The sequence below is a fragment of the Lycium barbarum genome, chromosome 5, assembly GCF_019175385.1.
Source record: "Lycium barbarum isolate Lr01 chromosome 5, ASM1917538v2, whole genome shotgun sequence".
In the NCBI taxonomy this organism is placed as follows: domain Eukaryota; kingdom Viridiplantae; phylum Streptophyta; class Magnoliopsida; order Solanales; family Solanaceae; genus Lycium; species Lycium barbarum.
Window position 1 is genome coordinate 100,847,081 of NC_083341.1, and position 22,958 is coordinate 100,870,038.

Here is a 22,958-nt window from a genome sequence, read left to right on the forward strand (position 1 = left end):
CATTTCACATTTTCCTCTTTACAAAAATCAGAAAAACCTAAAATATTCTCTTTCAATATTTTCCATCATATTAGTGAAGATTTGACGAGACCCGGACCTCGTAAACCCGAGATGGTAAAGAAGAAAGGTTGCTCCTAGGGTTTCTTCAAGAGTGGAGTTTAGGGAGTTGAAGTTGGAGTGATTCTTGATCCCTCAAGGTATGTAAATGATTTCTACCTTTGTATTTAAGTTGAGTATCAAGAGTGTTAGTGATTCTAAGTGAAGAGAAGGTAATTGTGGAAGTGTTAAGTTGATGAAGAGCAATGTAATGATATAGGGTTGTTTTAAGCGATGATTGGAAACGAGTTTACGTATATTTTGATATATATATATATATATATATATATATATATATGTACGTATATATATGTATGTATGTATTTTCATTGTTGATATGAGTATTCTAGTTGATGTGGGATCGAATGAGAAGTTGAAGAGTTGTTAAGCTTATGAGGGAAATGTTGTTCATGATTTGTTAAGCCCTCTATGCATCAAAAGGGAGCTAGCAAGTGAAGTACCTAGTCTAATGAATGTCTATGTTGTCTTAATTGTAGATTTACAAGTCGAGAAGTAGGAGTTGGTCGATTTGATATACGTCGAGGTATGTTAAGCTACCCTTTTTCTTCTTTTGGCATGATCCTATGATACGATCCAAGAAGCGAGTAAGCGAGTCCACATTACTCTACTCTTAGAAGTATTAGGAGTATTACAGTCTTTGATGTTCATGTACCCCTTTACGATTATTCCTTCTGTTCATGGGTCCAGTTTTATGTAGACAGTTATTCATGCATTACATTCATATATATATATATATATATATGTGTGTGTGTGTGTGTGTGTGTTGACCCGTGACCAGAAGGCGTTATATACGCAAGTATTATATGTATATGATGTATGGAAAGGAGCAGGCGTTATATACGCATTACCACCTGATCAACTGGTGTACTAAAATGATTATATGAGAATCAGGCTGCAAGTACCGCAACAACGTATATGATGATGGCCGCAGAGAGGCCGATACGATATGAGAAAAGAAATAGGTGTTATATACGCGCATATATTAGGCGTTATATACACACCTATATATAGATGCATGACCTTCATTGATAGGTATGAGTATGCATATTATGCGCCCATAGAGGCATTGTTAGATAGACAGATTCATGCAGATACTAGTTCATACAAGTACATGCAGTCAGTCATTTCAGCTTATGAGTTCAGATCTTATTCATGATTCCCGTGTGTGTGTATATATATATATATATATGATGTTGCTCTTATGCTTTACATGCTCAGTACATTATCCGTACTGACTCCCCGTTGCTCGGGGGGCTGCGTTCATGCCCGCAGGTACAGGGAGACAGAGAGGTGGTCCAGCAGTAGGACCTCTAGATTTAGCAGTGGTCAGTACGCTCCATTCAATCCGGAGCTAAGGTCAGTTTTGGTATGCCCCTTTTGAGATGTGTATGTATATGGGTATGACGAGGCCCTGTCCCGTCCTTTTTACTGCTTTTATTCCAGTAGAGGTCTGTAGACAGCTGTATATATATTAGTTAGACGATCTAGCCTTGTCGGCTTCTATTCTTTTGTGTATAGTATATGTAGCAGCCTAGTTGGCTTGCATTGTTCTTCCGCATGATTGTGTATATATGTATGCAGATTGTATAGAGTTCTAATGTTTCCTTTTTATGAGATTAGTTGTGCTATTCACGGGCCTTTAATGTTCATTATATTTCAGATACGAGTATAGGGGTGTTTGGTCGCTAGAGGTCACACCCCTCGTCACGGCTAATTAATTTGGGTCGTGACAGAAGTTGTATCAGAGCAGTTTCGTCCTAGGGTTGTCTACAGACCGAGTCTAGTAGAGTCCTGTTTATGGGCTTGTTGTGCACCACACTTATAAACAGGAGGCTACAAGACATTTAGGATGATGTCATTCTTTCTCTCCTAGATTGTGCGATAGAGCCATGTGTTAGGCGTTCGCTTTCTGATGAATTGTTATGATTTCAGCGATGCCTCCCAAGAAAGCTACAGCCGCCCAGAAGGGCAAGAAAGCCACAAGTGAGGCCACTAGCTGTACTCGACGGGCCACGAGAGCCCAGGATGAGATTCAGAGTGAGGGGCCGTCTGAGACATCACATACACCGCCTCTAGCCCCTACCCCAGTTCTCAGCCGGATGCACCGGGCCAGGATGTGCAGGATGTTGTACGGTTGTTGACCAGATTAGTAGCCGCCCAGGCTCAGCGGCAGGGAGTTGGTGTTGACCAGGCAGATGGGACTGGTAGTTCGAGGGTTAAGACCTTCCTTGGGTTAGGTCCTCCAGAGTTTTCCGTGGTAAAGCAGAATATGGACCCTCAGGATTTTATTGATGGTATGCAGACGACTTTGAGGGTTATGCATGCGGATGAGGTCGAGTCCGTAGAGTTGGCTTCGTATAGGCTGCGTGATATTGTAGTACAGTGGTATCAGACTTGGGAGTTATCTAGGGGAGAGAATGCCCCTCCAGCTGTGTGGCGAGAGTTCGCAGATACTTTTATCCGCCATTATTTGCCTCCTGAGGTTAGGCGGGCCCGAGCAGATAGATTCCTACGTATTGAGCAGGGCAGTATGAGTGTCTAGGTGTATTGCGTGTATTTCGACTCTATGGACAGATATGCTCCAGCCATGGTGGCTGAGATGGAGGACAGAGTTCATCGTTTTGTGGCTGGTCTAGGGCCACATTTGATCGACGCTTGTACGACAGTCGCATTACAGCCAAGCATGGATATCTCCCGTATACAGGCATATGAGCAGAATTTAGAGGATCGCAAGTGCCAGAGGAGGACAGATGGTGATCGTGACCGGGGCCATGGTAAGAGGTCCAGATCTTTTGATATTGGGGGTGAGTTTAGAGGAGGACAGAGACAGCAGCATCCCTGATATCTTTTCCATTCAGCAAGGAGTGCATCTCCGCAGTTTCTAGGTCCGAGATTTGACCGGTCCTCCTTATTCCGGAACAGGCCAGAGTTCTAGAGCATCAGGCTCTCAGTACAGACTAGAGTCAGGCCAAATGAGACCCCCTTTGCCGTGATGTGCCCAGTGTGGCAAGTTACATGCCGGTCAGTGTCAACTGCGATCGGATGGTTGTTATGCTTGTGGCCAGCTAGGCTAAGGGTAAGGGAGTGCCCGATGAGGATTGGTACAGGTATGGTTCTGCCTACAAGGTCTGTGGCTGGCTCGTCTTCCGTAGTGCGCCCTTCACGGCATGTTTTTCAGCCGCTAGCAGGGCGAGGTAGAGAGAGGAGTGGAGCATCCAGCTCCAACGGTCCTTAGAACCGCGTATATGTATTGGCTGGTAGACAGGACCGCGAGACGTCTCCTGATGTTGTTACGGGTATATTATCGGTTTCCTCCCACGATGTTTATGCACTGATTAATCTAGGTTCCATTTTATCATATGTTACACCATTTGTTGCTGGCATGTTTGGGGTAGAGCCTGAGTTGATCAAACCTTTCAAGGTGTCTATGCAGTCAGTTACTCGGTTATAGCTAGGCGAGTATACCGGGACTGTGTTGTTATAGTTTGTGACCACCACACCGTAACAGATTTGATTGATTTTGATGTTATTATAGGCATGGACTGGTTAGCTTCTTGTTATGCTAATGTTGATTGTAGAGCAAAGATGGTTCGATTTCAGTTTCCAGGCGAGCTAGTCCTAGAATGGAAGGGGAATGCTGCTTCGCCTAGCGGTAGGTTTATTTCCTACCTTAAGGCAAAGAGGATGATAAAAAAGGGTATATTTTTCATCTAGTTCGAGTTCAAGATGTGCAAGCGGAGTCGCCGACTCTTCAGCCCGTCCCTGTGGTTAATGAGTTCCCATAAGTGTTTCTAGATGAGCTTCCAGGCATTCCCCAGAGAGGGAGATTAGTTTTCCTATTGATATATTGCTAGACACTCAGCCAATATATATTCCTCCTTATAAGATGGCACCTGCGGAGTTGAAGGAATTGAAGGAGCAGTTGAAAGATTTGCTGGAGAAGGGCTTTATCAGACCTAGTACATCGCCGTGGGGAGCGCCGGTACTATTTTTGAGGAAGAAGGATGGTTTCTTGCGAATGTGTATCTATTATAGGCAATTGAATAAAGTGACTGTAAAGAATAAGTATCCGCTCCCAAGGATTGATGATTTGTTTGATCAGTTGCAAGGCACCAAGTATTTCTCGTAGATAGACTTAAGGTCAAGATACAACCAGGTCAGGGTAAAGGAATAAGACATTCTGAAGACATCATTCCGGACTACATATGGCCATTATGAATTCCGTGTTATGTCGTTCGGGCTAACTAATGCCCTAACCATATTTATGGATTTGATGAATCGTGTTTTCAGGCCCTTTCTAGATTTGTTCGTCATTGTGTTTATAGATGATATTTTGATTTATTCGCCGTCCGAGGCCGATCATGCAGAACATCTGCGGGCAGTGCTTGGAATTTTTCGAGGCAAAGAGTGGTATGCCAAGTTTTCTAAGTATGAGTTCTGGTTGAACTTTGTGGCATTTTTAGGTCACATCATTTCAGAGGAAGGCATTAGGGTGGATGCCCATAAGATTGAGGCTGTGAAGAATTGGCCAAGGCCCACAACACCAATGGAGATACGTAGTTTCTTGGGCTTGGAAGGTTACTATAGAAGGTTTGTAGAAGGATTTTCCTCTCTTTCAGCCCCATTGACCAAATTGACTCAGAAATCAGTTGGACAGATGCTTGTGAGCACAGCTTTCAGACGTTGAAGGATAAGCTAACTTCAGCACCAGTTTTGACTCTTCCAAAAGGAGCAGATGGCTATGTGGTATATTGCGATGCTTCAGGTGTTGGTTTGGGCTGTGTATTGATGCAGCACGGTAAGGTTGTCGCCTATGCTTCTAGGCAGTTGAAGAAGCACGAGAAGAATTATCCAACCCACGATCTTGAGTTGGCAGCAGTGATTCATGCCTTCAAGATATGGAGACACTACTTATACGGTGTCCATGTTGATATCTATACTGATCATAAGAATCTCCAGTACATCTTTACGCAGAAGGATTTGAACTTGCGTTAGAAGCGATGGTTGGAGAGGTTAAAAGACTATGATGTGGACATTCTATATCATCCCGGGAAGGCTAATGTGGTAGCCACTGCCCTCAATCGTAAATCTATGGGTAGCTTGTCTCGCGTATCTCCATAGAGAAGAGAAATGGTCCGTGAAGTACATCGATTAGCTAGCCATGGAGTTCGATTGCTAGACTCAGGTGATGCAGGAGTTGTTGTTCAAGACACAGCGGTATCGTCCTTGGTAGTTGAAATAAAGGAGCGTCAGTATGAGGATCTGGTTCTAGTTCATTACCGAGATACAGCACCTCAGAAAGAAAAAACGTCCTTTGTGATCACAGGTGATGGAGTACTCAGATATTGAGGTAGATTGTGTGTCCCTAGTGTTGCAGGACTCCGTCAGCAGATTAAGAGAGAGGCACATTACTCACGCTATTCTATTCATCCAGGCTCAACAAAGATGTACCATGACCTCAAGGAAGTTTATTGGTGGGATGGTACGAAAAGAGATATAGCAGAGTTTGTCGCTCAGTGTTCGAATTGTCAGCAGGTAAAAATAGAACACCAGAAGCCTGGAGGTCTATTGCAGGCTATGGAGATTCCTACATGGAAGTGGGAGGTAATTAATATGGACTTCATTATGGGGTTACCTCGTACTCAGCGAAAGTGTGATTTGATATGGGTCGTACTTGATAGGCTCACAAAGTCAGCTCACTTTCTACCTGTCAAAACTACTCATGCAGCCGAGGATTATGCGAGGCTTTATCTTAAGGAGATAGTACGACTCCATGGTGTTCCTTTAGCCATTATTTTAGATAGGGGAGCACAGTTCACAGCCAGATTCTGGAAGTCTTTTCAGCGAGGATTGGGGACTCAGGTAAGTCTCACCACCGCATTTCACCTGTAGACGGATGGGCAAGCAGAGCGAACCATACAGACCCTTGAGGATATGCTCAGAGCTTATGTGCTTGACTTTCAGGGCAGTTGGGAGGATCATTTTCCTCTTAACGAGTTTGCATATAACAACAGTTACCATTCTAGTATTCAGATGGCTCCTTATGAGGCCTTATATGGGCGGAGGTGTAGATCGCCCATAGGATGGTTTGATATTGGGGAGAATCAGTTACTAGGCCCAGACTTAATTCAGCAAGCAGTTGATAAGGTTAAAGTGATTAGAGAGAGGTTGCTAATAGCTCAGAGTCGACAGAAATCCTATGCGGATAATCGGCGACGTAAGTGTTACACCTTGGAAAATTTTCCCGTTAGCGTACAGTGAGTAGGCTGACAAAGGACATAGTGTAGGAGATATTTTGACGAGGGATAACGTCCCTTATATTGATATTGAGGTGTTAAACAATTGTTAAGGAGGTTCCATAAGGATCGGAGATCAAACGAAGTAACGGAAATAAGATTCAGTGAACTGATGGGTTATACGGTCGATTATACGGACCGTATAATGGACCGTAAAAGAGTCACAGAATGAGGTTGCTGAAGGGATGATTTTAAGGTCAATTATACGGACCGTATAAAATTATACGGCCCGTATAATGAACCGTCAAATTGACACAGAAAAGGGTAGTAACTGGAGCAGTTTTATGGTCGATTATACGGACCGTATAATGGACCGTATAATGATGTCGGGTCAGACTTCAATTTTTAAATAAGGACCCAAGTTCATTTTATTTATTTCATCTTCTCTCTCCACGACCCAACCTCTCTCTAGAACCTTCCAAAACTCTTCCAATACAAAAATCTAAGTGAAAATCAAGATCAACAACACCCAAATCCATGAAATCAAGAGTGTGAAATTCACCAAAGTCCATCTACACCAAGAAATTGCAAAGGAAGTGAAGTAGGGTTTTTAGTATAAAAGAGTATTGCTACTCAAGACTTGTTCAACCATCATCTAAGGTAAATTTCATGACCATCTCATGTTGTTTAAGGTATTGGAAGGTTAAAATTCTTGAATTATAGAATGGCATAGCAAATGGATCATAAAGGGGTAAATAGTGAAAGTGGTTGAATGGTAATTGGATTGAATCATGAATGTTGATGTGTTGTGATTATGAATATGTTATAAATGATGTTTATATCATGAAACAAGTATTAGATGCGCGAAAACACAATAATGAGTTATAAGGATAAATGTGGGAAAATTGGAGAAAAACGGTGGAATGTGGTAAATATATATATATGATGGTTGTTGAAAGCAATATTGAGGATGTTGTTGTGAACGTTGGGAGTTGATATAGATTATGGGAAAAGTAGTATAGATAAAGGAAGTGCTGCCCAATTTTCTCTAGAAATAGTGACACATTCCCTTAGTCGATTAACTAATATCTATGTGAATTCTCTCTTGAAGGTAACGGCGTGACGTTAAAGGAGAGCAAGTGAACGACAGATTAGCTAAACGACAAAGGTATGTGAGGCTAGTCCTTTCCTTCTAATGGCATGAATCCTATAGTATGAATTCCTTTCCTCGTCATGAGTTTGTATGTTCCGGAAAGCTAACAGCCTATATCCATAAATGTCTATATAGGATAAGAGATATGATATGACGGTGCCATATTGTTAATGATGCTATTTGTTCCTTACACTCACCTTATATGCTACTTCCTTCAAGGTGAGGTAGGATGTCGATGATTGTTCCATAATGACATCGGGGGATCACAACCTTACGTCACCCCGATAGAGTATAATTGAATTTAAGCCCTATGCATGTACTATGATAAGATAAGCATGTTATGATGATGATATTACTATTACACCGCGCCTATTTGGCCGGGCAGTCACCGCCAAGGCGGGCAGCTATACACCATGGCCAGATGGCATGAGCAGACACCACTAGTGGGCGGCGTGAGATGATACCCCGGACGCGGGAGGCCTGGACGCGGGCTAATGTTATTGATTATCACACCGATCCTATATGGACGGGAAGCTTATACATTATGCATATATGATATACTGATAAGTATGAGTAAGACAGCATGCATTACTTCTATTATAATTATCAGTCAGATACAGCTATTTCACATTGGTATTTTCTTTACATCATTGTCTTATTTCATCGTTTATGCCTCTCATACTTAGTACAATATTCGTACTGACATCTGTTTTTCTTTGGACGCTGTGTTCATGCCTACAGGTAGACAGGGAGGTCAGCTTGATCCAGATTTTTAGTAGTTGTCAGCTGATTGAGAGCACTCCATTGTTCGGAGGTGCTTATGATTCTTCGTTTGGTATATAATTAAATTTTGGGCATGACGGAGTCTTGTTCCGTCTATATGTCTAGTATGTCAGTAGAGGCTCGTAGATACGCAGTGTGGGTTAGATGGTCTCACAAGATGCTATTGTGTGTATATATTATTTTGATGACCGAGAGGCAAATGTGTGAAAAGCATTTATGTTTCCATATAAAATATTATTTTCCTACAATTAGTGTATAAAGTTGATAAAAGAGCACTAAGTGAGTAAGATGAGTAGTAGCTCGAGTGGTGTTCGGTGGCCAGTTCCAGGTACTCGTCGCGGCCCCTAGCTGGGTCCTAACAGTAAGCTAGAGTTCGAGTTGGGCGACTGGGTGTTCCTGAAAGTTTCGCCTATGAAGGGAGTGATGAGGTTTGGTAAGAAGGGTAAGTTGAGCCCTTGATATATTAGGCCATATAAGATCATTCGTATAGTGGGTACAATGGCATATGAGCTAAAATTGCCTTCTAAGTTAGAATCGGTACATCTAGTATTTCCTGTATCAATGCTTCGTAAGTGTATCAGAGTTCCTTCAAGAGTTGTACCAGTGAATGATATCCCAGTGAAAGACCAGTTATCGTACAAAGAGGTTCCAGTGGCTACATTTGATAGGCAGGTCCGTCGGTTGCGAACTAAAGATGTAGACTCCGTTAAAGTCTTGTGGAAGAATAAGAATGTTGAAGAAGTGACTTGGGAAGCGGAAGAAGCGATGAAGATTAAGTACCGGCATTTGTTCCCAGCAGTACCAGAGGTGCAGTCAGAGACACCACTTTCCCCAGGTATTGTTTTCAATTTAGTTATCGTGATTTGGTCGTGTGAGGCCATGGTATTGTTATATCCCGTATTTTTATACGTCGAATTATTTGTAAGCTAATCGACATAAGTTAAGGACGTGATTATTTTTGGGATACGAGACAAGGACTTTTAATCCCGATTTTAATAAGTACACGATTTGCTTGTAATTCCAATTAGTGTGGAAATATTAATGGAGATTAGGGATTTATTAACTATGATTAGATTATTAAGTGGAGATTAGTGATTAAATTAAGATTAATTAAGTTAGCTAACTATATAGTTAAAGTGGGCCCCCAACCGATTCCTTAATTAAGAAAAAAATAAAAAAAAATAAACAAATATATTAAAATGATGATTCACCATGGAGGGCACGTGTAGGGCTAGTAGGATTCATATAAATAGTCAAGCTAATGACCAAATTTAGCATTCATTTCATTTTGCAACTTGAAGCTTAAGAGAAAGAGAAAGAAGAGCATAGCCATGGCTGCTGCTCTCGGCCAGCCATGTTTGTCGAAGAAAAAAAATATGTTTTGTTGCTTTGATTAAATTCTAAGGTGATTTGCAAGTCCAAGGAGGTGATAGCAACATTGGGTATTGAATTGAGGAAGAAGAAATAGTGAAATTGGTGAAAGTGAATGTAGAAATTGCTCCGATTAAATTAAGGTATGATTTTCTCATTTTACGGTATAATTGGATTAATGGTATTGTAATGGAAAGATTAAAATTGTATTAGATGAAATTGGAAGAAAGAAATTGCATGAATTCGTTGATATTGGGAGTTGTAGTTGTTATGTGGAATTGTTGAGTTGAAAAGATTAAAAGTGTGGTTTATGTTCATATGTTGTTGTTCGTGTTGTCGTTGATATGGCTTCTAAATTTGGAAGAAAGAAGTGTATAACGTATCGTATACAAAGCGTATGTTGGTCTGTTTGGTATATAATCTTAAATGTTAATGATTTGGATTGGAAAAACATTAAGAAATGTTATTGGGTTGTTTGAGTTGTTTATGAGCTAGATTGTAAGGATATGATATGAATATTTCTATTACTATCGTTGTTGGTATTGCTGTGATAACAGGAGATTAATTGAAAGTTCGGGTTAGGCGAGTTATATAGGGGAAATGCTGCCCGATTTCCGTTAAGTTCTTAACTAACAAAAATCCTAATCAAGAAAGTATAAACTTAAGAATGATTCCTATAAGATATTGGTTGTAGATTTATAAGCTAGAAAGTATAGTTTACTAACGATAGTGTTACATTCATATTAAATAGGCTAAAGGGACGACGAAGCGAACTTGGTTACTGTATGTAAAGCTAACCCTTCTTTCTTTTTGGCATGATCATTATGAAACAAACATACGACGTATATATATGACTCCAAAGAAGCTCCTATTCTTAGAGCCACTAGGATGGCTAATGTTCTTGATTTCCAGAAGCTATTTCATTATGTCTTAATACGTGTCTATGATTCCAGAAGTTCTATTTTGATATAATCCATTATGACATTCGAAGGGTACTTGATATGATTATTGTCTTGAATTTCAAATGATAGTTCATCTTGATTATTCTATCGAGTCTCAAATATGACTTAGTTTGTATATGGTTACTCACTACTATACTCGTGCATGCCTCAATACATCTTTCACTGAGTCCCGGGATACGTTCTGGTGCACAATTTCATTGCATTGTTCACCGAGTCCCTTACTAGAGGGTCGGGATACGGTATATATATATGATGTGATGGTGTGATGATGTGATGATATGATGATGTGATAATATGATGATGTGATCATGGCGCCAAGGATGGTATGTGGCGACCTTATTCACCGAGTCCCATAATGGGCCGGATATGATATATGATATTGATATGCATGATTTTCATTTCATAAGGAAAGTGCATTGATATTTTAAAAGTCATACTTGTTTCCGGTAATCTCTATTTCAGTTATGATCCTCGTTATTGTATTTCATGCTTTATATACTCAGTACGTATCTCGTACTGACCACCTTTCTTCGGGGGGGCTGCGTTTCATGCCTGCAGGTACAGATAGTCGGTTTGGTGACCCTTCAGCATAGGACTTCCACTCAGCTGTCTTGGAGAGCTCTACTGTTCCGGAGCCTAGACTTTTGGTACAGATCTTATGATGTATGTATATGTTTGCCCAGGGGTACGGCGGGGCCCTGACCCGTCATATTTCGCTATCGATACTCTTAGAGGTCTGTAGATATATGTGTGGGTTGTGTATAAATTTGTTCAGCTGTGTCTATACAATGTGCTATGGATATGTTCGTATGTAGTGGTAGCCTTGTCGGCTTGCGCATGATATTGATATGTAGTGGCAGCCTTGTCGGCTTGCGTATCATTATATGATTTGATCAGTTGCGACTCCTCAGGAGACAGTTATCTGGACATATATATATTTATGATGACGTAATGAACGTTCGGAGTTCTTTTGCAAGTTTCCATATTGTTCATAGTCAATTTGGCTATATCTAACAGGTACGTATATGAGTGTCCAGCTCTGGCACTAGTCATGGCCCATGGGGTTGGGTCGTGACAAAAGTGGTATCCGAGCAGTTCATCCTCAGAATGTCTACAGACCGTGTCTAGTAGAGTCTTGTTTATCGGTGTTTTGCACCACATCTATAAACAGGAAGCTACGGGACATTTATGATGTTACCTTTCTTTCATATGTAAGATCGTGCGATAGAGCCCAGCCATAGGCAATGAAATTGCTTATACTAACCCTTTTTTCAGCTGAAGAACGACATGGCCAAAAGAAAGTGACTAATGATATTGGAAGCTACAAAGTACACAGGTAAGCAACGGTGCGAAAGATGCATGTCAGATAAGGTAAGAATATTGAAGTATGATTGAAATGTAAAGTTGAAGAATGAAAGGGAAGGTAGATAGGAAGGTATAACAGGACAGATCGTTAAAGGATCAGGTACGTCTCGAGGTGTGATTTGTGAGGTAAGTTTCGACATCTTTATACTTTTACTTGAAATTGGGAGCCCTGTGTGGCTATGATATGATATGATATGATATATATGTATATATGTTGGCCCTGTGAGGCATTGTTGGTATTTCTTGCGTGCAGGTTTTGGGATAGTAAGAAATACAGAGGAAACTCTGCCAAAATTTTCTTAGAAATAAAAAGGGAATGAGATATAAGTTCGTAATATGTGTTGAAAGGTTGTGTCAACAGTAATGATAGGATTTGACCAAGTTGCAAGTCTGATTTCGAGAAATAAGCTAACGGTTGAATTGATGGTAATAGTAATTATGAGGTCAAGATCAATATGGTAAGAAGGAAATGTTAAGACAATTTGGAAGGGCTTGTGATAATAAAAGATGATTTAGAAAGGGCTGGCAAATCTTAATAGAGTGTTATGTTGAGATATCAACTGAATTGATCAGTAGGGATAAATTACGATGAGTCTATAGTTAAAAGGAGTAATAGTATGATTGAGACAAGAGTACGGAGGAGGAAGAATTGTGACGAATACAAATGTATTAATAAGTCTATAGTTAAAAGGAGTAATAGTATGATTGAGACAAGAGTACGGAGGAGGAAGAATTGTGACGAATACAAATGTATTAATAAGACAGCCTGTGAGGTATTAAGGCTAAAATTAATCAGAAAGGGTAAAAGGGTTAAGTACGCCTACTCCACAGAGTGTAATTAAACCATAGTAAGAATCGTGAATCCTTAAGGATAAGAAGTGTTACACCATAGGATTAATTACGAACAGGATATTATGTGAATACAATAAGGATTGTTATGAAAATGAGTAAAGCCTAGTGAGGAAGTGACTAAAGGATATGACGTGGTCTATGCGACTAAGGTATAAAGGAAAATGTGAAACGGAAAGGCAAGGTATAGAACGAATAAGAAAGACTTATAAAGTTCTTTTATAGGGAAGGTTCAGAATACAGATTATTTGGTAATGGAAATGAAAGCGAGCACAAGAAAAGAAAGAGTTAATTGAAAGAAGGAAATACGAAGAAAGCGAGCGAGATAACAGTGTAGGAACAGGTTATGACGTAGCCGAGAACACGAGTAATATAAATGGCATAACTTGTGAAAGAACAAGCTACAGAAAAATGAGCAACGAGGTAGAATGAGTGCTAGAAAATGACTAGTATGACAAGAACAAATAGGGATGAATAGAATACGTTTGGAGGATGAGAAAAGGGGTTATGCAGAAATAGTGTTTTCTGAAGGATACAGGAGTAGCATGAGATTCCTCGTGCACAGAATGAAAGATGGACATAGACTGGAGAAATGGTAAGGGAATACTAAAGGAAGTACCCTAGATAGACAAAATTAATTGAGTACGAGTATAAAATAGAAAGGAAAATATATAGCTACGAACTTAAAGGTGCAGTACGACGACAAGGTGGTAAGATAAGACCATTATTAAGACGAATTCAATATGATTTTGAATAAGTTAGAAGTTAGCGTTGGGTACACAACAAGGGTGAAAGAGCATAAGACATAAAGGAGTACTGCGCGTATACGACTTTACCTGTGAAATCCTTAAGGGACAGGGACTGTAGGTTGAGGAACAAATGATGTATTGTAAATTCATTAGAGGAAACATATGATACAGGTTGGGATAAACATAATGTTACAAGAGAGCTTTCAACACTTATCATCAGTATATAAGTACTAATTAATTACTTGTTGGAGTAAGTGGAATGTGGCCTTGGACGAGTTGCTACATGGGTTGCATTACTTGAGTACAGATGATTAGATGGGATTTTGTACTATACATAAAAGAGTTCTCATCACTTCAAGATTTTGTTAAGATTTCGTACCCGGATAATCAAAATTAATTATTATAAAGAAAGGACACAGATATGGTACAGTTGGGATCAAATGAATTTGAGATTAGAAATAGGGACATAAAGCAGAATATAAACAGATAATGGTATAAGTACAACCCCAAAGGGGGGAAGCAGGTGAGAGAAGTGCAAGTGTAAGATGGAAATGATTGACGCTACAATATATTTTTGATATGGATGCTTAAACTTCAAGTGAGATCCCTTGCTAAAATAAGTTAGTAAGATCTAAAGGCCAGTAATAATAGGATAGAAGTCAGGATGGTATTTGAGACAAGACCGAGGATCATTTGTAAGGATCTTATATGATATGACATTAGGAAGTGGGTGCTTGTAAAAAGAAAGTGTACGACAAGAGAATGGTAACGAGTAACTTAAGAGATATTATAAAGGATAGCTACGCTATACTGGGTTAAAGACTAAGATGTTGGCAATAGAGTTGTTCGCTAATGATATTGCGATTTATAAGTAGTATGGAGAAGGGATAGAGAATCTCCTATAGTAGAATACAAGAAAAATCAAAGGGTGAATAAGGGAAAGGAAAGGAGTATGACAAGATAGGCTACGAGCGAGTTTTAGTACGGATGTGATATGTAAAGCAGAATGAGTCAGGAGAAGGAAAGACTATGACTAGGATTGGATATATATTATACAAGTTGTACAAGAATAGTTATGCAACCTATGACTATTTGTATGCTAAGGATGAGACCAAGTGAGTACTTGATAAGAAGAGTAAGGATTCAGTAATAGCAATGCGGTAATGATATTTTGGGTACATTAAGGAAAGGCCTAAGATAGTTTAAGCCAAATTACCGAGATAGAATTAGTACTGAGGGCAAATAGGACATGGCCATAGTTGAGCCCCGATACCGATTGAAAGATACAAGAGGAGGATGCAAGGTAAAGCATAAGGACTAGTGAAACGACGCTAAGGTAATTGAGCACCTTCGTACATTCTTGTAAAGATTGCAACATAATGTGTGACAGGAAAACTAGAAACAAAATCTTAGTAAAGGGGCAATAGAATATGCTTAAAGTCTTACAAGTTGGGCTAAGGGAAATTGTGAAATTGTTTAGGCGAGATGATCAGAACAAACCCGTTACTGGATGACAGTGAATTTATATGTCAAATCAAAAATTCTTTCAGAATTATACCAATTAATGATAGACAGAGCACAGAGCAGCTATGTAAAGTTATAAAATGAGGAAACTCCAGCGCTACTTGATCGCCAACTCTAAGGATTGATATTAAGAGCTAAAAGCAAGGTGACAGTTTAAAACCTTTAAGAGAAAGTCGAGAAGTGATACATGATGCGGAAGATTTCAGAATACAGACTGTAACAACAGGACAAAGCAAGGTTATTAGAGTAAAATAATATTACGCCTTGGGGAAATTTCATTTTATTCGTAGAGTTACAAAGGGCCTACAGGTTACCAGAGGCATAAATACCCCAAGGATTGTAAAGTCTAATGAATCGATGAGGAACATCTGCGCATTATAAAATCTTAATTAAGGATTAATAGGCAAGATGAAGTGAACGATACACCTTAAGAGAGTAACTATAGGAGAAGAAAGAGAGCCGAGTTATGACTTAGAGCACCATTAATACAAGTCAGAATCAATCAGTGCCAGTACAACTAAACAGTATGCATACAAGAGAGATAGTAACATTTCAGCAGAAGCGCTCGCAATACAAATGACAACAGACTGCGAAATGGAAGGGAGAGAAAAGACAACGACGTCTAATTACCACCTCGAGAGGCAAGGGCAAGAACAAATATTATGAAAATGGTTACTGAGAGAGCTGGAATGGGTTATAATAAAGTGAAAGGATCGACCAATGAAAGAGGCATGTGGAGGGCATAATGCAGAAAAAGTACATTTATGGAAGTATTGGGAACGCAAGACTAGTTTAACATTCGAGGACGAATGTTCCAAAGGGGGGGGGGGGGGAGGATGTTATATCCCGTATTTTTATACGTCGAATTATTCGTAAGCTAATCGACATAATTTAAGGACGAGATTATTTTTGGGATACGAAACAAGGACTTTTAATCCCGATTTTAATAAGTACACGATTTGCTTGTAATTCCAATTAGTGTGGAAATATTAATGGAGATTAGGTATTTATTAACTATGATTAGATTATTAAGTGGAGATTAGTGATTAAATTAAGATTAATTAAGTTAGCTAACTATACAGTTAAAGTGGGCCCCCACCCGATTCTTTAATTAAGAAAAAAAATAAACAAATATTTTCAAATGATGATTCACCATTGAGGGCACGTGTAGGGCTAGTAGGATTCATATAAATAGTCAAGCCAATGACCAAATTTAGCATTCATTTCATTTTGCAAATTGAAGCTTAAGAGAAAGAGAAAGAAGAGCATAGCCATGGCTGCTGCTCTCGGCCAGCCTTGGTTGTTGAAGAAAAAAATATGTTTTGTTGCTTTGATTAAATTCTAAGGTGATTTGCAAGTCCAAGGAGGTGATTGCAACATTGGGTATTTAATTAAGGAAGAAGAAATAGTGAAATTGGTGCAAGCGAGTGTAGAAATTGCTCCGATTAAATTAAGGTAAGCTTTTCTCATTTTATGGTATAATTGGATTAATGGTATTGTAATGGAAAGATAAAAATTGTATTAGATGAAATTGGAAGCAAGAAATTGCATGAATTCGTTGATATTGTGAGTTGTAGTTGTTATGTGGAATTGTTGAGTTGAAAAGATTAAAAGTGTGGTTTATGTTCATATGTTGTTGTTCGTGTTGTTGTCGTGTTGTCGTTGATATGGCTTCTAAATTTGGAAGAAAGAAGTGTATAACGTATCGTATACGAAGCGTATGTTGGTCTGTTTGGTGTATAATCTTAAATGTTAATGATTTGGATTGGAAAAGGATTAAGAAAGGTTATTGGGTTGTTTGAGTTGTTTATGGGCTGGATTGTAAGGATATGATATGAATATTTCTATTACTGTCGTTGTTGGTATTGCTGTGATAACAGGAGATTAATTGGAAGTTCGGGTTAGGCGTGTTATATAGGGGAAATGCTGTCCGATTTCCGTTAAGTTCTTAACTAACAAAAATCCTAATCAAGAAAGTATGAACTAAAGAATGATTCCTATAAGTGATTGGTTGTAGATTCATAAGCTAGAAAGTATAGTTTACTAACGATAGCGTTACTTTCATATTAAAAAGGCTAAAGGGACGACGAAGCGAACTTGGTTACGGTATGTAAAGCTAACCCTTCTTTCTTTTTGGCATGATCTTTATGAAACAAACATACGACGTATATATATGACTCCAAAGAAGCTCCTATTCTTATAGCCACTAGGATGGCTAATGTTCTTGATTTCCAGAATCTATTTCATTATGTCTTAACACGTGTCTATGATTCCAGAAGTTCTATTTTGATATAATCCTTTGTGACATTCGAAGGGTACATGATATGATTATTGTCTTGATTTTCAAATGATAGTTCATCTTGATTATTCTATCGAGTCTCAGATATGACTTAGTTTAAATATGGTTTCTCACTACTCTACTCGTGCATGCCTCAATACATCTTTCACTGAGTCCCGGGCTAGGATACGTTCTCGTGCACAGTTTCACTCCATTGTTCACCGAGTCCCTCACTAGAGGGCCGGGATACGGTATATATATATATGATGTGATGGTGTGATGATGTGATTATGGCGCCAAGGATGGTATGTGGCGACCTTATTCACCGAGTCACTTAATGGGCCGGATATGATATATGATATTGATATGCATGATTTTCATTTCATAAGGCAAGTGTATTTATATTTTAAAAGTCATACTTGTTTCCGGTAATCTCTATTTCAGTTATGATCCTCTTTATTGTATTTCATGCTTTATATACTCAGTACATATCTCGTACTGACCCCCGTTCTTCGGGGGGGGGGGGGTTGCGTTTCATGCCCAAAGGTACAGAGAGTCGGTTTGGTGACCCTTCAGCATAGGACTTCCACTCAGCTGTCTTGGAGAGCTCTGTTGTTCCGGAGCCTAGACTTTCTGTACAGATCTTATGATGTATGTATATGTTTGCCCATGGGTACGGCGGGGCCCTGTCCCATCATATTTCGCTATCGATACTCTTATAGGTCTGTAGATATATGTGTGGGTTGTGTATAAGTTTGTTCAGCTGTGTCTATACGATGTGCTATGGATATGTTCGTATGTAGTGGTAGCCTTGTCGGCTTGCGCATGATATTGATATGTAGTGGCAGCCTTGTCGGCTTGCGTTTCATTTTATGATTTGATCAGTTGCGACTCCTCAGGCGACAGTTATCTGAACATATATATATGATGACGTAATGAACCTTCGGAGTTCTTTTGCAAGTTTCCATATTGTTCATAGTCAATTTGGCTATATCTAACAGGTACGTATATGAGTGTCCAGCTCGGGCACTAGTCATGGCCCATGGGGTTGGGTCGTGACAAAAGTGGTATCAGAGCAGTTCATCCTCGGAATGTCTACAGACCGTGTCTAGTAGCGTCTTGTTTATCGGTGTGTTGTGCACCACATCTATAAACAGGAAGTTATAGGACATTTATGATGTTACCTTTCTTTCATATCTAAGATTGTGCGATAGAGCCCAGCCATAGGAAATGAAATTGCTTATACTAACCATTTTTTCAGCTGAAGAACGGCATGGCCAGAAGAAAGTGACTAATGATATTGGAATCTACAAAGTACATAGGTAAGCAACGGTGCGAAAGATGCATGTCAGATAAGGTAAGAATATTGAAGTATGATTGAAACGTAAAGTTGAAGAATGAAAGGGAAGGTAGATAGGAAGGTATAACAGGACAGATCGTTAAAGGATCAGGTACGTCTCGAGGTGTGATATGTGAGGTAAGTTTCGACATCTTTATACTTTTACTTGAAATTGGGAGCCCTGTGTGGCTATGATATGTTATGATATATATGTATATATGTTGGCCCTGTGAGGCATTGTTGGTATTTCTTGCGTGCAGGTTTTGGGATAGTAAGAAATACAGAGGAAACTCTGCCAAAATTTTCTTAGAAATAAAAAGGGAATGAGATATAAGTTCGTAATATGTGTTGGAAGGTTGTGTGAACAGTAACGATAGGATTTGACCAAGTTGCAAGTATGACTTCGAGAAATAAGCTAATGGTTGAATTGATGGTAATAGTAATTATGAGGTCAAGATCAATATGGTAAAAAGGAAATGTTAAGACAATTTGGAACGGCTTGTGATAATAAAAAATGATTTAGAAAGGGCTGGCAAATCTTAAAAGAGTGTTATGTTGAGATATCAACTGAATTAATCATTAGGGATAAATTACGATGAGTCTATAGTTAAAAGGAGTAATAGTATGATTGAGACAAGAGTACGGAGGAGGAAGAATTGTGACGAATACGAATGTATTGATAAGACAGCATGTGAGGTATTAAGGCTAAGATTAATCAGAAAGGGTAAAAGGGTAAGTACGCCTACTCCACAGAGTGTAATTAAACCATAGTAAGAATCGTGAATCCTTAAGGTTAAGAAGTGTTACACCATAGGATTAATTAAGAATAGGATATTATGTGAATACAATAAGTATTGTTATGAAAATGAGTAAAGCCTAGTGAGGAAGTGACTAAAGGATATGACGTGGTCTATGCGACTGAGGTATAAAGGAAAATGTGAAATGGAAAGGCAAGGTATAGAACGAATAAGAAAGACTTATAAAGTTCTTTTATAGGGAAGGTTCAGAATACAGATTATTTGGTAACGGAAATGAAAGCGAGCACAAGAAAAGGAGTTAATTGAAAGAAGGAAATAAGAAGAAAGCGAGCGAGATAACAGTGTAGCAACAGGTTATAACGTAGCCAAGAACACGAGTAATATAAATGGCATAACTTGTGAAAGAACAAGCTACAGAAAAATGAGCAACGAGGTACAATGAGTGCTAGAAAATGACTAGTATGACAAGAACAAACAGGGATGAATAGAATACGTTTGGAGGATGAGAAAAGGGGTTATGCAGAAATAGTGTTTTCCGAAGGATATAGGAGTAGCATGAGATTCCTCGTGCACAGAATGAAAGATGGACATAGACTGGAGAAATGGTAAGGGAATACTAAAGGAAGCACCCTAGATAGACAAAATTAATTGAGTACGAGTATAAAATAGAAAGGAAAATATATAGCTACGAACTTAAAGGTGCAGTACGACGACAAGGTGGTAAGATAAGACCATTATTAAGACGAATTCAATATGATTTTGAATAAGTTAGAAGTTAGCGTTGGGTACACAACAAGGGTGAAAGAGCATAAGACATAAAGGAGTACTGCACGTATACGACTTTACCTGTGAAATCCTTAAGGGACAGGGACTGTAGGTCGAGGAACAAATGATGTATTGTAAATTCATTAGAGGAAACATATGATACAGGTTGGGATAAAGATAATGTTACAAGAGAGCTTTGAACACTTATCATCAGAATATAAGTACTAATTAATTACTGGTTGGAGTAAGTTGAATGTGGCCTTGGACGAGTTGCTACATGGGTTGCATTACTTGAGTATAGATGATTAGATGGGATTTTGTACTATACATAAAAGAGTTCTCATCGCTTCGAGATTTTGTTAAGATTTCGTACCCGGATAATCAAAGTTATAGATTATAAAGGAAGGACACAGATATGGCACAGTTGGGATCAAATGAATTTGAGATTGGAAATAGGGACATAAAGCAGAATATAAATAGATAATGGTATAAGTACAACCCCAAAGGGGGGAAGCAGGTGAGAGAAGTGCAAGTTTAAGATGGAAACGATTGACGCTACAATATATTTGATATGGATGCTTAAACTTCAAGTGAGATCCCTTGCTAAAACAAGTTAGTAAGATCTGAAGGCCAACAATAAACGGATAGAAGTCAGGATGGTATTTGAGACAAGACCGAGGATCATTTGTAAAGATCTTATATGATATGACATTAGGAAGTGGGTGCTTGTAAAAATAAAGAGCACGACAAGAGAATGGTAACGAGTAACTTAAGAGATATTATAAAGGATAGCTACGCTATACTGGGTTAAAGACTAAGATGTTGGCAATAGAGTTGTTCGCTAATGATATTGCGATTTATAAGTAGTAAGGAGAAGGGATAGGGAATCTCCTATAGTAGAATACAAGAAAAATCAAAGGGTGAATAAGGGAAAAAAAAATAGTATGACAAGATAGGCTACGAGCGAGTTTTAGTGCGGCTGAGATATGTAAAGCAGAATGAGCCACGAGAAGGAAAGACTATGACTAGGATTGGATATATATTATACAAGTTATGCTAGAATAGTTATGCAACCTATGAATATTTGTATGCTAACGATGAGACCAAGTGAGTACTTGAAAAGAAGAGTAAGGATTCAGTAATAGCAATGCGGTAATGATATTTTGGGTACATTAAGGAAAGGTGTAAGATGGTTTGAGCAAAATTACCGAGATAGAATTAGTACTGAGGGCAAATAGGACATGGCCATAGTTGAGCCCCGATACCGATTGAAAGATACAAGAGGAGGATGCAAGGTAAAGCATAAGGACTAGTGAAACGACGCTAAGGTATTTGAGCACCTTCGCACATTCTTGTAAAGATTGCAACATAATGTGTGACAGGAAAAACTAGAAACAAAATCTGAGTAAAGGGGCAATAGAATATGCCTAAAGTGTTACAAGTTGGGTTAAGGGAAATTGTGAAATGGTTTTGGCGAGACGATCAGAACAAGCTGGTTACTGGATGACAGTGAATTTATATGTCAAATCAAAAATTCTTTCAGAATTATTGCAATTAATGATAGACAGAGCACAGAGCAGCTTTGTAAAGTTATAAAATGAGGAAACTCCAGCGCTACTTGATCGCCAACTCTAAGGATTGAGATTAAGAGCTAAAAGCAAGGTGACAGTTAAAAACCTTTAAGAGAAAGTCGAGAAGTGATACATGATGCGGAAGATTTCAGAATACAGACTGTAACAGCAGGACAAAGCAAGGTTATTGGTGTATAATAATATTACGCCTTGGGGAAATTTCATTTTATTCGTAGAGTTACGAAGGGCCTACAAGTTACCAGAGGCATAAATACCCCAAGGATTGTAAAGTCTAATGAAGCGATGAGGAACATCTGCGCATTATAAAATCGTAATTAAGGATTAAGAGGTAAGATGAAGTGAACGATACAAGTCAGAATCAATCAGTGCCAGTACAACTAAACAGTATGCATAGAAGAGAGATAATAACATTTCAGCAGAAGCGCTCGCAATACAACTGACAACCGACTGCGAAATGAAAGGGAGAGTAAAGACAACGACGTGAAATTACCACCTCGAGAGGCAAGGGCAAGAACAAATATTATGGAAATGGTTACTGAGAGAGCTGGAATGCGATATAATAAAGTGAAGGGATCGACCAACGAAAGAGGCATGTGGAGGGCAAAATTCAGTAAAAGAACATTTAAGGAAGTATTGGGAACGCAGGACTAGTTTAACATTTGAGGACGAATGTTCCAAAGGGGGGGGGGGGGAGGATGTTATATCCCGTATTTTTATAGGTCGAATTATTCGTAAGCTAATCTACATAAGTTAAGGACGAGATTATTTTTGGGATATGATACAAGGACTTTTAATCCCGATTTTTATAAGTACACGATTTGCTTGTAATTCCAATTAGTGTGGAAATATTAATGGAGATTAGGTATTTAATAACTATGATTAGATTATTAAGTGGAGATTAGTTATTAAATTAAGATTAATTAAGTTAGCTAACTATATAGTTAAAGTGGGCCCCCACCCGATTCTTTAATTAAGAAAAAAAAATAAACAAATATTTTCAAATGATGATTCACCATGGAGGGCACGTGTAGGGCTAGTAGGATTCATATAAATAGTCAAGCTAATGACCAAATTTAGCATTCATTTCATTTTGCAAATTGAAGCTTAAGAGACAGAG